Source organism: Pleurodeles waltl, chromosome 8 (assembly GCF_031143425.1).
Source record: "Pleurodeles waltl isolate 20211129_DDA chromosome 8, aPleWal1.hap1.20221129, whole genome shotgun sequence".
Classification (NCBI taxonomy): domain Eukaryota; kingdom Metazoa; phylum Chordata; class Amphibia; order Caudata; family Salamandridae; genus Pleurodeles; species Pleurodeles waltl.
Window position 1 is genome coordinate 1,506,544,545 of NC_090447.1, and position 12,500 is coordinate 1,506,557,044.

Consider the following 12,500-nt stretch of genomic DNA (forward strand, 5'->3'; position numbering starts at 1 on the left):
TGCAGAAACATTCTCAATGTTCCTTCAGAAAGAGTGTATTTTAGTGTTATTGCTGTTTTTTTATTTATTTGAAGAAAGGAAAAAAGAGTAGAAGAAATAATAAAGGAAAAGTAACATTACAGAGGACTCTATGCATTTGTTCTAAGACGTGCACCACCTACTGTCTGCAAGAAGCAAAATGCCTACAGCACCTGGTATTCCCAGGCAGTCTCCCATCCAAGTACTAACCAGGCCCGACTCTGCTTAGCTTCTGAGATCAGACGAGATCAGGCGCATTCAGGGTGGTATGGCCGTAGGCAGAATACACTCCTGTTTCAGGCCTCTTGTGTTGAGACAGCCCGCCGGTCTGGAGCCTGCTGCTCTCAAACACACCTGCACTCTACTGTTCACAAACTGCCCTCCTTCACAAACTTCTTACAGAGGGCCAATCGCACACCCTGTTTTGCACCAGCCTCACAATCGCTTCATCTGCACTTACACACAGTCTCAGACTGCCCTTTCTTTAGGGCCCAGCACAAGCAGCAACAGACCAGCTCACCACCAGCAGCTTGGGGTGAGTGTGAAGTGCAGAAAGATTCTCAATTTTCCTTCAGAAAGAGTGTATTTTAGTGTTATTGCTGTTTTTTTATTTATTTTAAGAAAGGAAAAAAGAGTAGAAGAAATAATAAATGAAAAGTAACATTAGAGAGGACTCTATGCATTTGTTTTAAGACGTGCACCACCTACTGTCTGCAAGAGGCAAAATGCCTACAGCACCTGGTATTCCCAGGCAGTCTCCCATCAAAGTACTAACCAGGCCCGACTCTGCTTAGCTTCTGAGATCAGACGCATTGAGGGTGGTATGGCCGTAGGCAGAATACACTCGTGGCTCAGGCCTCTTGTGTTGAGACAGCCCGCCGGTCTGGAGCCTGCTGCTCTCAAACACACCTGCACTCTACTGTTCACAAACTGCCATCCTTCACAAACTTCTTACAGAGGGCCAATCGCACACCCTGTTTTGCACCAGCCTCACAATCGCTTCATCTGCACTTACACACAGTCTCAGACTGCCCTTTCTTTAGGGCCCAGCACAAGCAGCAACAGACCAGCTCACCACCAGCAGCTTGGGGTGAGTGTGAAGTGCAGAAAGATTCTCAATTTTCCTTCAGAAAGAGTGTATTTTAGTGTTATTGCTGTTTTTTTATTTATTAAAGAAAGGAAAAAAGAGTAGAAGAAATAATAAATGAAAAGTAACATTAGAGAGGACTCTATGCATTTGTTCTAAGACGTGCACCACCTACTGTCTGCAAGAGGCAAAATGCCTACAGCACCTGGTATTCCCAGGCAGTCTCCCATCCAAGTACTAACCAGGCCCGACTCTGCTTAGCTTCTGAGATCAGACGAGATCAGGCGCATTCAGAGTGGTATGGCCATAGGCAGAATACACTCCTGTTTCAGGCCTCTTGTGTTGAGACAGCCCGCCGGTCTGGAGCCTGCTGCTCTCAAACACACCTACACTCTACTGTTCACAAACTGCCCTCCTTCACAAACTTTTTACAGAGGGCCAATCGCACACCCTGTTTTGCACCAGCCTCACAATCGCTTCATCTGCACTTACACACAGTCTCAGACTGCCCTTTCTTTAGGGCCCAGCACAAGCAGCAACAGACCAGCTCACCACCAGCAGCTTGGGGTGAGTGTGAAGTGCAGAAAGATTCTAAATTTTCCTTCGGAAAGAGTGTATTTTAGTGTTATTGCTGTTTTTTTATTTATTTTAAGAAAGGAAAAAAGAGTAGAAGAAATAATAAATGAAAAGTAACATTAGAGAAGACTCTATGCATTTGTTCTAAGACGTGCACCACCTACTGTCTGCAAGAGGCAAAATGCCTACAGCACCTGGTATTCCCAGGCAGTCTTCCATCCAAGTACTAACCAGGCCCGACGCTGCTTAGCTTCTGAGATCAGACACATTTGGGGTGGTATGGCCGTAGGCAGAATACACTCCTGTTTCAGGCCTCTTGTGTTGAGACAACCCACAGGTCTGGAGCCTGCTGCTCTCAAACACACCTGCACTCTACTGTTCACAAACTGCCCTCCTTCACAAACTTCTTACAGAGGGCCAAGCACACACCCTGTTTTGCACCAGCCTCGCAATTGCTTCACCTTCACTTACACACAGTCTCAGACTGCCCTTTCTTTAGGGCCCAGCACAAGCAGCAGACCAGCTCAGCACCAGCAGCTTGGGGTGAGTGTGAAGTGCAGAAAAATTCTCAATTTTCCTTCAGAAAGAGTGTATTTTAGTGTTATTGCTGTTTTTTTATTTATTTTAAGAAAGGAAAAAAGAGTAGAAGAAATAATAAATGAAAAGTAACATTAGAGAGGACTCTATGCATTTGTTTTAAGACGTGCACCACCTACTGTCTGCAAGAGGCAAAATGCCTACAGCACCTGGTATTCCCAGGCGGTCTCGCATTCAAGTACTAACCATGCCCGACGCTGCTTAGCTTCTGAGATCAGACGAGATCAGTCACATTCAGGGTGGTATGGCCGTAGGCAAAAACACACTCCTGTTTCAGGCCTCTTGTGTTGAGACAACCCACCGGTCTGGCGCCTGCTGCTCTCAAACACACCTGCACTCTACTGTTCACAAACTGCCCTCCTTCACAAACTTCTTACAGAGGGCCAATCGCACACCCTGTTTTGCACCAGCCTCACAATCGCTTCATCTGCACTTACACACAGTCTCAGACTGCCCTTTCTTTAGGGCCCAGCACAAGCAGCAGACCAGCTCACCACCAGCAGCTTGGGGTGAGTGTGAAGTGCAGAAAGATTCTCAATTTTCCTTCAGAAAGACTGTATTTTAGTGTTATTGCTGTTTTTTTATTTATTTTAAGAAATGAAAAAAGAGTAGAAGAAATAATAAATGAAAAGTAACATAAGAGAGGATTCTATGCATTTGTTCTAAGACGTGCACCACCTCCTGTCTGCAAGAGGCAAAATGCCTACAGCACCTAGTATTCCCAGGCAGTCTCCCATCCAAGTACTAACCAGGCCCGACTCTGCTTAGCTTCTGAGATCAGACAAGATCAGGTGCATTCAGGGTGGTATGGCCGTAGGCAGAATGCACTCCTGTTTCAGGCCTCTTGTGTTGAGACAACCCACCGGTCTGGAGCCTGCTGCTCTCAAACACACCTGCACTCTACAGTTCACAAACTGCCCTCCTTCACAAACTTCTTACAGAGGGCCAAGCACACACCCTGTTTTGCACCAGCCTTGCAATCGCTTCATCTGCACTTACACACAGTCTCAGACTGCCCTTTCTTTAGGGCTCAGCACAAGCAGCAGACCAGCTCACCACCAGCAGCTTGGGGTGAGTGTGAAGTGCAGAAAGATTCTCAATTTTCCTTCAGAAAGAGTGTATTTTAGTGTTATTGCTGTTTTTTAATTTATTTTAAGAAATGAAAAAAGAGTAGAAGAAATAATAAATGAAAAGTAACATTAGAGAGGACTCTATGCATTTGTTTTAAGACGTGCACCACCTACTGTCTGCAAGAGGCAAAATGCCTACAGCACCTGGTATTCCCAAGCAGTTTCCCATCCAAGTACTAACCAGGCCAGACGCTGCTTAGCTTCTGAGATCAGCTGAGATCAGTCACATTCAGGGTGGTATGGCCGTAGGCAAAACACACTCCTGTTTCAGGTCTCTTGTGTTGAGACAGCCCGCCGGTCTGGAGCCTGCCGCTCTCAAACACACCTGCACTCTACTGTTCACAAACTGCTCTCCTTCATAAACTTCTTTCAGAGGGCCAATCGCACACCCTGTTTTGCACCAGCCTCACAATCGCTTCATCTGCCCTTACACACAGTCTCAGACTGCCCTTTCTTTAGGGCCCAGCACAAGCAGCAACAGACCAGCTCACCACCAGCAGGTTGGGGTGAGTGTGAAGTGCAGAAAGATTCTCAATTTTCCTTCGGAAAGAGTGTATTTTAGTGTTATTGCTGTTTTTTTATTTATTTTAAGAAAGGAAAAAAGAGTAGAAGAAATAATAAATGAAAAGTAACATTAGAGAGGACTCTATGCATTTGTTCTAAGACGTGCACCACCTACTGTCTGCAAGAGGCAAAATGCCTACAGCACCTGGTATTCAAAGGAGTCTTCCATCCAAGTACTAACCACGCCCGACGCTGCTTAGCTTCTGAGATCAGACGAGATCAGGCACATTCGGGGTGGTATGGCCGTAGGCAGAATACACTCCTGTTTCAGGCCTCTTGTGTTGAGACAACCCACAGGTCTGGAGCCTGCTGCTCTCAAACACACCTGCACTCTACTGTTCACAAACTGCCCTCCTTCACAAACTTCTTACAGAGGGCCAAGCACACACCCTGTTTTGCACCAGCCTCGCAATTGCTTCACCTTCACTTACACACAGTCTCAGACTGCCCTTTCTTTAGGGCCCAGCACAAGCAGCAGGCCAGCTCAGCACCAGCAGTTTGGGGTGAGTGTGAAGTGCAGAAAAATTCTAAATTTTCCTTCAGAAAGAGAGTATTTTAGTGTTATTGCTGTTTTTTTATTTATTTGAAGAAAGGAAAAAAGAGTAGCAGAAATAATAAAGGAAAAGTAACATTAGAGAGGACTCTATGCATTTGTTCTAAGACATGCACCACCTACTGTCTGCCAGAAGCAAAATGCCTACAGCACCTGGTATTCCCAGGCAGTCTTCCATCCAAGTACTAACCAGGCCCGACTCTGCTTAGCTTCTGAGATCAGACGAGATCAGGCGCATGCAGGGTGGTATGGCCGTAGGCAGAATACACTCATGTTTCAGGCCTCTTGTGTTGAGACAGCCCGCCGGTCTGGAGCCTGCTGCTCTCAAACACACCTGCACTCTACTGTTAACAAACTGCCCTCCTTCACAAACTTCTTACAGAGGGCCAATCGCACACCCTGTTTTGCACCAGCCTCACAATCGCTTCATCTGCACTTACACACAGTCTCAGACTGCCCTTTCTTTAGGGCCCAGCACAAGCAGCAACAGACCAGCTCACCACCAGCAGCTTGGGGTGAGTGTGAAGTGCAGAAAAATTCTCAATTTTCCTTCAGAAAGAGTGTATTTTAGTGTTATTGCTGTTTTTTTATTTATTTTAAGAAAGGAAAAAAGAGTAGAAGAAATAATAAATGAAAAGTAACATTAGAGAGGACTCTATGCATTTGTTCTAAGACGTGCACCACCTACTGTCTGCAAGAGGCAAAATGCCTACAGCACCTGGTATTCCCAGGCAGTCTCCCATCCAAGTACTAACCAGGCCTGACTCTGCTTAGTTTCTGAGATCAGACGAGATCAGGCGCATTCAGAGTGGTATGGCCGTAGGCAGAATACACTCCTGTTTCAGGCCTCTTGTGTTGAGACAACCCACAGGTCTGGAGCCTGCTGCTCTCAAACACACCTGCACTCTACTGTTCACAAACTGCCCTCCTTCACAAACTTCTTACAGAGGGCCAAGCACACCCCCTGTTTTGCACCAGCTTCGCAATTGCTTCACCTTCACTTACACACAGTCTCAGACTGCCCTTTCTTTAGGGCCCAGCACAAGCAGCAGACCAGCTCAGCACCAGCAGCTTGGGGTGAGTGTGAAGTGCAGAAAAATTCTCAATTTTCCTTCAGAAAGAGTGTATTTTAGTGTTATTGCTGTTTTTTTATTTATTTGAAGAAAGGAAAAAAGAGTAGAAGAAATAATAAAGGAAAAGTAACATTAGAGAGGACTCTATGCATTTGTTCTAAGACGTGCACCACCTACTGTCTGCAAGAAGCAAAATGCCTACAGCACCAGGCATTCCCAGGCAGTCTCCCATCCAAGTACTAACCAGGCCCAACTTTGCTTAGCTTCTGAGATCAGACGCATTCAGGGTGATATGGCCGTAGGCAGAATACACTCCTGTTTCAGGCCTCTTGTGTTGAGACACCCCGCCGGTCTGGAGCCTGCTGCTCTCAAACACACCTGCACTCTACTGTTCACAAACTGCCCTCCTTCACAAACTTCTTACAGAGGGCCAATCGCACACCCTGTTTTGCACCAGCCTCACAATTGCTTCATCTGCACTTACTCACAGTCTCAGACTGCCCTTTCTTTAGGGCCCAGCACAAGCAGCAACAGACCAGCTCACCACCAGCAGCTTGGGGTGAGTGTGAAGTGCAGAAAGATTCTCAATTTTCCTTCAGAAAGAGTGTATTTTAGTGTTATTGCTGTTTTTTTATTTATTTTAAGAATGGAAAAAAGAGTAGAAGAAATAATAAATGAAAAGTAACATTAGATAGGACTCTATGCATTTGTTTTAAGACGTGCACCACCTACTGTCTGCAAGAGGCAAAATGCCTACAGCACCTGGTATTCCCAGGCAGTCTCCCATCCAAGTACTAACCAAGCCCGACTCTGCTTAGCTTCTTAGATCAGACGAGATCAGGTGCATTGAGAGTGGTATGGCCGTAGGCAGAATACACTCCTGTTTCAGGCCTCTTGTGTTGAGACAGCCCGCCGGTCTGGAGCCTGCTGCTCTCAAACACACCTGCACTCTACTGTTCACAAACTGCCCTCCTTCACAAACTTCCCTCCTTCACAAACTTCTTACAGAGGGCCAATCGCACACCCTGTTTTGCACCAGCCTCACAATCGCTTCATCTGCACTTACACACAGTCTCAGACTGCCCTTTCTTTAGGGCCCAGCACAAGCAGCAACAGACCAGCTCACCACCAGCAGCTTGGGGTGAGTGTGAAGTGCAGAAAGATTCTCAATTTTCCTTCAGAAAGTGTGTATTTTAGTGTTATTGCTGTTTTTTTATTTATTTTAAGAAAGGAAAAAAGAGAAGAAGAAATAATAAATGAAAAGTAACATTAGAGAGGACTCTATGCATTTGTTTTAAGACGTGCACCACCTACTGTCTGCAAGAGGCAAAATGCCTACAGCACCTGGTATTCCCAAGCAGTCTCCCATCCAAGTACTAACCAGGCCAGACGCTGCTTAGCTTCTGAGATCAGCTGAGATCAGTCACATTCAGGGTGGTATGGCCGTAGGGAGAGTACACTCCTGTTTCAGGTCTCTTGTGTTGAGACAGCCCGCCGGTCTGGAGCCTGCTGCTCTCAAACACGCCTGCACTCTTCTGTTCACAAACTGCCCTCCTTCACAAACTTCTTACAGAGGTCCAAGCACACACCCTGTTTTGCACCAGCCTCGCAATCGCTTCATCTGCACTTCCACACATTCTCAGACTGCCCTTTCTTTAGGGCCCAGCACAAGCAGCAGACCAGCTCACCACCAGCAGCTTGGGGTGAGTGTGAAGTGCAGAAAGATTCTCAATTTTCCTTCAGAAAGAGTGTATTTTAGTGTTATTGCTGTTTTTTTTATTTATTTGAAGAAAGGAAAAAAGAGTAGAAGAAATAATAAATGAAAAGTAACATTAGAGAGGACTCTATGAAATTGTTCTAAGACGTGCACCACCTACTGTCTGCAAGAGGAAAAATGCCTACAGCACCTGGTATTCCCAGGCAGTCTCCCATCCAAGTACTAACAAGGCCCGATGCTGCTTAGCTTCTGAGATCAGCCGAGATCAGGCGCATTCAGAGTAGTATGGCTGTAGGGAGAGTACACTCCTGTTTCAGTCCTCTTGTGTTGAGACAGCCCGCCGGTCTGAAGCCTGCTGCTCTCAAACACACCTGCACTCTACTGTTCACAAACTGCCCTCCTTCACAAACTTCTTACAGAGGGCCAATCGCACACCCTGGTTTGCACCAGCCTCACAATCGCTTCATCTGCACTTACACACAGTCTCAGACTGCCCTTTCTTTAGGGCCCAGCACAAGCAGCAACAGACCAGCTCACCACCAGCAGCTTGGGGTGAGTGTGAAGTGCAGAAAGATTCTCAATTTTCCTTCGGAAAGAGTGTATTTTAGTGTTATTGCTGTTTTTTTATTTATTTTAAGAAAGGAAAAAAGAGTAGAAGAAATAATAAATGAAAAGTAACATTAGAGAGGACTCTATGCATTTGTTCTAAGACGTGCACCACCTACTGTCTGCAAGAGGCAAAATGCCTACAGCACCTGGTATTCCCAGGCAGTCTCCCATCCAAGTACTAACCAGGCCTGACTCTGCTTAGTTTCTGAAATCAGACGAGATCAGGCGCATTCAGAGTGGTATGGCCTTAGGCAGAATACACTCCTGTTTCAGGCCTCTTGTGTTGAGACAACCAACAGGTCTGGAGCCTGCTGCTCTCAAACACACCTGCACTCTACTGTTCACAAACTGCCCTCCTTCACAAACTTCTTACAGAGGGCCAAGCACACCCCCTGTTTTGCACCAGCCTCGCAATTGCTTCACCTTCACTTACACACAGTCTCAGACTGCCCTTTCTTTAGGGCCCAGCACAAGCAGCAGACCAGCTCAGCACCAGCAGCTTGGGGTGAGTGTGAAGTGCAGAAAAATTCTCAATTTTCCTTCAGAAAGAGTGTATTTTAGTGTTATTGCTGTTTTTTTATTTATTTGAAGAAAGGAAAAAAGAGTAGAAGAAATAATAAAGGAAAAGTAACATTAGAGAGGACTCTATGCATTTGTTCTAAGACGTGCACCACCTACTGTCTGCATGAAGCAAAATGCCTACAGCACCTGGCATTCCCAGGCAGTCTCCCATCCAAGTACTAACCAGGACCAACTTTGCTTAGCTTCTGAGATCAGACGCATTCAGGGTGGTATGGCCGTAGGCAGAATACACTCCTGTTTCAGGCCTCTTGTGTTGAGACACCCCGCCGGTCTGGAGCCTGCTGCTCTCAAACACACCTGCACTCTACTGTTCACAAACTGCCCTCCTTCACAAACTTCTTACAGAGGGCCAATCGCACACCCTGTTTTGCACCAGCCTCACAATTGCTTCATCTGCACTTACACACAGTCTCAGACTGCCCTTTCTTTAGGGCCCAGCACAAGCAGCAACAGACCAGCTCACCACCAGCAGCTTGGGGTGAGTGTGAAGTGCAGAAAGATTCTCAATTTTCCTTCAGAAAGAGTGTATTTTAGTGTTATTGCTGTTTTTTTATTTATTTTAAGAATGGAAAAAAGAGTAGAAGAAATAATAAATGAAAAGTAACATTAGATAGGACTCTATGCATTTGTTTTAAGACGTGCACCACCTACTGTCTGCAAGAGGCAAAATGCCTACAGCACCTGGTATTCCCAGGCAGTCTCCCATCCAAGTACTAACCAAGCCCGACTCTGCTTAGCTTCTGAGATCAGGCGCATTGAGAGTGGTATGGCCGTAGGCAGTATACACTCCTGTTTCAGGCCTCTTGTGTTGAGACAGCCCGCCGGTCTGGAGCCTGCTGCTCTCAAACACACCTGCACTCTACTGTTCACAAACTGCCCTCCTTCACAAACTTCCCTCCTTCACAAACTTCTTACAGAGGGCCAATCGCACACCCTGTTTTGCACCAGCCTCACAATCGCTTCATCTGCACTTACACACAGTCTCAGACTGCCCTTTCTTTAGGGCCCAGCACAAGCAGCAACAGACCAGCTCACCACCAGCAGCTTGGGGTGAGTGTGAAGTGCAGAAAGATTCTCAATTTTCCTTCAGAAAGTGTGTATTTTAGTGTTATTGCTGTTTTTTTATTTATTTTAAGAAAGGAAAAAAGAGAAGAAGAAATAATAAATGAAAAGTAACATTAGAGAGGACTCTATGCATTTGTTTTAAGACGTGCACCACCTACTGTCTGCAAGAGGCAAAATGCCTACAGCACCTGGTATTCCCAAGCAGTCTCCCATCCAAGTACTAACCAGGCCAGACGCTGCTTAGCTTCTGAGATCAGCTGAGATCAGTCACATTCAGGGTGGTATGGCCGTAGGCAAAACACACTCCTGTTTCAGGTCTCTTGTGTTGAGACAGCCCGCCGGTCTGGAGCCTGCTGCTCTCAAACACGCCTGCACTCTTCTGTTCACAAACTGCCCTCCTTCACAAACTTCTTACAGAGGTCCAAGCACACACCCTGTTTTGCACCAGCCTCGCAATCGCTTCATCTGCACTTCCACACAGTCTCAGACTGCCCTTTCTTTAGGGCCCAGCACAAGCAGCAGACCAGCTCACCACCAGCAGCTTGGGGTGAGTGTGAAGTGCAGAAAGATTCTCAATTTTCCTTCAGAAAGAGTGTATTTTAGTGTTATTGCTGTTTTTTTTATTTATTTGAAGAAAGGAAAAAAGAGTAGAAGAAATAATAAATGAAAAGTAACATTAGAGAGGACTCTATGAAATTGTTCTAAGACGTGCACCACCTACTGTCTGCAAGAGGAAAAATGCCTACAGCACCTGGTATTCCCAGGCAGTCTCCCATCCAAGTACTAACAAGGCCCGATGCTGCTTAGCTTCTGAGATCAGCCGAGATCAGGCGCATTCAGAGTAGTATGGCTGTAGGGAGAGTACACTCCTGTTTCAGTCCTCTTGTGTTGAGACAGCCCGCCGGTCTGGAGCCTGCTGCTCTCAAACACACCTGCACTCTACTGTTCACAAACTGCCCTCCTTCACAAACTTCTTACAGAGGGCCAATCGCACACCCTGGTTTGCACCAGCCTCACAATCGCTTCATCTGCACTTACACACAGTCTCAGACTGCCCTTTCTTTAGGGCCCAGCACAAGCAGCAACAGACCAGCTCACCACCAGCAGCTTGGGGTGAGTGTGAAGTGCAGAAAGATTCTCAATTTTCCTTCGGAAAGAGTGTATTTTAGTGTTATTGCTGTTTTTTTATTTATTTTAAGAAAGGAAAAAAGAGTAGAAGAAATAATAAATGAAAAGTAACATTAGAGAGGACTCTATGCATTTGTTCTAAGACGTGCACCACCTACTGTCTGCAAGAGGCAAAATGCCTAGAGCACCTGGTATTCCCAAGCAGTCTCCCATCCAAGTACTAACCAGGCCCGACGCTGCTTAGCTTCTCAGATCAGACGAGATCAGGCGCATTCAGGGTGGTATCGCCGTAGGCAGAAAACACTCCTGTTTCAGGCCTCTTGTGTTGAGACACCCTGCCGGTCTGGAGCCTGCTGCTCTCAAACACACCTGCACTCTACTGTTCACAAACTGCCCTCCTTCACAAACTTCTTACAGAGGGCCAATCGCACACCCTGTTTAGCACCAGCCTCACAATCGCTTCATCTGCACTTACACACAGTCTCAGACTGCCCTTTCTTTAGGGCCCAGCACAAGCAGCAACAGACCAGCTCACCACCAGCAGCTTGGGGTGAGTGTGAAGTGCAGAAAGACTCTCAATTTTCCTTCAGAAAGAGTGTATTTTAGTGTTATTGCTGTTTTTTTATTTATTTTAAGAAAGGAAAAAAGAGTAGAAGAAATAATAAATGAAAAGTAACATTAGAGAGGACTCTATGCATTTGTTTTAAGACGTACACCACCTACTGTCTGCAAGAGGCAAAATGCCTACAGCAGCTGGTATTCCCAAGCAGTCTCCCATCCAAGTACTAACCAGGCACAACGCTGCTTAGCTTCTGAGATCAGCTGAGATCAGTCACATTCAGGGTGGTATGGCCGTAGGCAAAACACACTCCTGTTTCAGGTCTCTTGTGTTGAGACAGCCCGCCGGTCTGGAGCCTGCTGCTCTCAAACACGCCTGCACTCTTCTGTTCACAAACTGCCCTCCTTCACAAACTTCTTACAGAGGTCCAAGCACACACCCTGTTTTGCACCAGCCTCGCAATCGCTTCATCTGCACTTCCACACAGTCTCAGACTGCCCTTTCTTTAGGGCCCAGCACAAGCAGCAGACCAGCTCACCACCAGCAGCTTGGGGTGAGTGTGAAGTGCAGAAAGATTCTCAATTTTCCTTCAGAAAGAGTGTATTTTAGTGTTATTGCTGTTTTTTTATTTATTTGAAGAAAGGAAAAAAGAGTAGAAGAAATAATAAATGAAAAGTAACATTAGAGAGGACTCTATGCAATTGTTCTAAGACGTGCACCACATACTGTCTGCAAGAGGCGAAATGCCTACAGCACCTGGTGTTCCCAGGCAGTCTCCCATCCAAGTACGAACCAGGTCCGACGCTGCTTAGCTTTTGAGATCAGACAAGATCAAGCACATTCAGAGTGGTATGGCTGTAGGCAGAATACACTCCTGTTTCAGGCCTCTTGTGTTGAGACACCCCGCCGGTCTGGAGCCTGCTGCTCTCAAACACACCTGCACTCTACTGTTCACAAACTGCCCTCCTTCACAAACTTCTTACAGAGGGCGAATCGCACACCCTGTTTTGCACCAGCCTCAAAATCGCTTCATCTGCACTTACACACAGTCTCAGACTGCCCTTTCTTTGGGGCCCAGCACAAGCAGCAACAGACCAGCTCACCACCAGCAGCTTGGGGTGAGTGTGAAGTGCAGAAAGATTCTCAATTTTCCTTCAGAAAGAGTGTATTTTAGTGTTATTGCTGTTTTTTTATTTATTTTAAGAAAGGAAAAAAGAGTAGAAGAAATTATAAATGAAAAGT

At 46.2% G+C, this 12,500-nt stretch overlaps 6 non-coding genes and 16 pseudogenes across 6 annotated transcripts; all 22 read right to left on the minus strand.

The window, feature by feature from the left end:
- Positions 1–179: 179 nt before the first annotated feature.
- On the minus strand, positions 180–298 carry LOC138254890 (5S ribosomal RNA). The gene has a single exon (XR_011197537.1). It is a non-coding gene; the product is annotated as a 5S ribosomal RNA (ribosomal RNA).
- Positions 299–744: 446 nt separating this feature from the next.
- On the minus strand, positions 745–853 carry LOC138251283 (5S ribosomal RNA; annotated as a pseudogene).
- A 445-nt stretch (positions 854–1,298) lies between these two features.
- On the minus strand, positions 1,299–1,417 carry LOC138253292 (5S ribosomal RNA). The gene has a single exon (XR_011195985.1). It is a non-coding gene; the product is annotated as a 5S ribosomal RNA (ribosomal RNA).
- A 446-nt stretch (positions 1,418–1,863) lies between these two features.
- LOC138252250 (5S ribosomal RNA) lies at positions 1,864–1,972 on the minus strand (annotated as a pseudogene).
- Positions 1,973–2,415: 443 nt separating this feature from the next.
- Positions 2,416–2,534, minus strand: LOC138256843 (5S ribosomal RNA; annotated as a pseudogene).
- A 444-nt stretch (positions 2,535–2,978) lies between these two features.
- Positions 2,979–3,097, minus strand: LOC138253367 (5S ribosomal RNA). The gene has a single exon (XR_011196059.1). It is a non-coding gene; the product is annotated as a 5S ribosomal RNA (ribosomal RNA).
- Positions 3,098–3,540: 443 nt separating this feature from the next.
- LOC138257266 (5S ribosomal RNA) lies at positions 3,541–3,659 on the minus strand (annotated as a pseudogene).
- A 446-nt stretch (positions 3,660–4,105) lies between these two features.
- LOC138251226 (5S ribosomal RNA) lies at positions 4,106–4,223 on the minus strand (annotated as a pseudogene).
- Positions 4,224–4,666: 443 nt separating this feature from the next.
- Positions 4,667–4,785, minus strand: LOC138253144 (5S ribosomal RNA). The gene has a single exon (XR_011195842.1). It is a non-coding gene; the product is annotated as a 5S ribosomal RNA (ribosomal RNA).
- A 446-nt stretch (positions 4,786–5,231) lies between these two features.
- LOC138253603 (5S ribosomal RNA) lies at positions 5,232–5,350 on the minus strand. Its single transcript, XR_011196289.1, has one exon. It is a non-coding gene; the product is annotated as a 5S ribosomal RNA (ribosomal RNA).
- A 443-nt stretch (positions 5,351–5,793) lies between these two features.
- On the minus strand, positions 5,794–5,902 carry LOC138251710 (5S ribosomal RNA; annotated as a pseudogene).
- A 446-nt stretch (positions 5,903–6,348) lies between these two features.
- LOC138254208 (5S ribosomal RNA) lies at positions 6,349–6,467 on the minus strand. The gene has a single exon (XR_011196878.1). It is a non-coding gene; the product is annotated as a 5S ribosomal RNA (ribosomal RNA).
- Positions 6,468–6,930: 463 nt separating this feature from the next.
- LOC138250768 (5S ribosomal RNA) lies at positions 6,931–7,049 on the minus strand (annotated as a pseudogene).
- Positions 7,050–7,493: 444 nt separating this feature from the next.
- Positions 7,494–7,612, minus strand: LOC138250838 (5S ribosomal RNA; annotated as a pseudogene).
- Positions 7,613–8,058: 446 nt separating this feature from the next.
- On the minus strand, positions 8,059–8,177 carry LOC138256266 (5S ribosomal RNA; annotated as a pseudogene).
- A 443-nt stretch (positions 8,178–8,620) lies between these two features.
- Positions 8,621–8,729, minus strand: LOC138251864 (5S ribosomal RNA; annotated as a pseudogene).
- A 446-nt stretch (positions 8,730–9,175) lies between these two features.
- Positions 9,176–9,284, minus strand: LOC138257352 (5S ribosomal RNA; annotated as a pseudogene).
- Positions 9,285–9,747: 463 nt separating this feature from the next.
- LOC138256742 (5S ribosomal RNA) lies at positions 9,748–9,866 on the minus strand (annotated as a pseudogene).
- Positions 9,867–10,310: 444 nt separating this feature from the next.
- On the minus strand, positions 10,311–10,429 carry LOC138250839 (5S ribosomal RNA; annotated as a pseudogene).
- Positions 10,430–10,875: 446 nt separating this feature from the next.
- LOC138256913 (5S ribosomal RNA) lies at positions 10,876–10,994 on the minus strand (annotated as a pseudogene).
- Positions 10,995–11,440: 446 nt separating this feature from the next.
- Positions 11,441–11,559, minus strand: LOC138251056 (5S ribosomal RNA; annotated as a pseudogene).
- A 443-nt stretch (positions 11,560–12,002) lies between these two features.
- LOC138255983 (5S ribosomal RNA) lies at positions 12,003–12,121 on the minus strand (annotated as a pseudogene).
- Between the last annotated feature and the right edge of the window lie 379 nt (positions 12,122–12,500).